Consider the following 1,262-nt stretch of genomic DNA (forward strand, 5'->3'; position numbering starts at 1 on the left):
GATGGTAATGCAGTTTTCATGGCTGCCAGTGGCGGGGAAGAAGATCTGAGGCGGCGAAAGACAGTCTGGAGGCCGGATCCCTGCTGTGCTGGACCCTTCTGTCGTTGGAGCAGCTGAGCTGGGGTGGACGACGGCGCAGTAGGAGCGGGACAAACCACGCAAGGTTTTCTATGACAACTATCTGTAAGAGAAGTAATTCTGTAAGGGCTCGTTTGAATTGGAGGATTCTAACAATGCAGGGATAAGAAATAGACAGGAATAGGATAGGAATGCACGTGCAAAATAGAGAATTTAAAAACACAGGATTTCTGCCAATCTGGGTGTTTGATTCACAACAACTGGAAGATCACAGGATGCAAAGAAGCATGGTGAGATTAAGTCAAACCACAGGAAAATGTACGGTTATAATGCTATTATGCTACTATCTCTTAGTCTTGTGCTTCATGCATAGGAATTTAAAAAGGAGGACAAGTGAAAATTAAAATTCCTACGTTTTTTCTTTCAAGGAGACACTAAAGGAACAAATCCGTGTGCTCAGTGGACAATATATATAACATGTAGAGTAAAAAAGAGATGCAACAAGTGTACAACCTCTTTGGCGAAGCCATGTCGATCTCAGCGTGATTGGGTTGGCCGGTGAGGATGCTCCGGCTGACATTGCTGTCGGAGGAGGGTAAGAAGATCTTAGGCGTCTAGAGATGGAGCCCGAGGTACTGCTCCGCTGTGATGGAGGGTTTCATCGTTGGAGCAGCTCCGGTGAGTTGTACGACGCCGAGGCTGAAGCAGGACAAGAGAGACAACGAACAACGTTAACCTGAGTGGAATTCTAATAGCATCTCCAATACATGACGTAAAATACATAACCACAAAGTGCTAGATGTAAAATACATCAGCCGCTCATCTCTGAACTTAACTGTCGAAACTGAACTTAACTATCGAAACTGAATTTTGCTGTCGAAACTGAACGCACTAGCAAGGTGAGGCTACACGTCGGTCGACTGAATTTTTCATCTCTAGTCAGTCGATTTTGCAGCCGTTGGATACGAAATCAAGGGCCTGCGGTTCATCTTCAACCTCCACCCCCCTGAGCCGCCAGCCACCACCGGCCAAACAGCAGCCCCCCGCCGCCCCGCCCGCCCCGAAAACACTCCCCACCGCCGGTCCGCCGCCGCCCCGGCCATCCCTCTAGGGCCCCCCGTGCCGAGCTTTTTCTCTGGCGATCCCCACGCCACCGCCCCGCCAACGCCTCGCCACCGCCGGCG

Source organism: Triticum aestivum, chromosome 2D (genome assembly GCF_018294505.1).
Source record: "Triticum aestivum cultivar Chinese Spring chromosome 2D, IWGSC CS RefSeq v2.1, whole genome shotgun sequence".
Classification (NCBI taxonomy): domain Eukaryota; kingdom Viridiplantae; phylum Streptophyta; class Magnoliopsida; order Poales; family Poaceae; genus Triticum; species Triticum aestivum.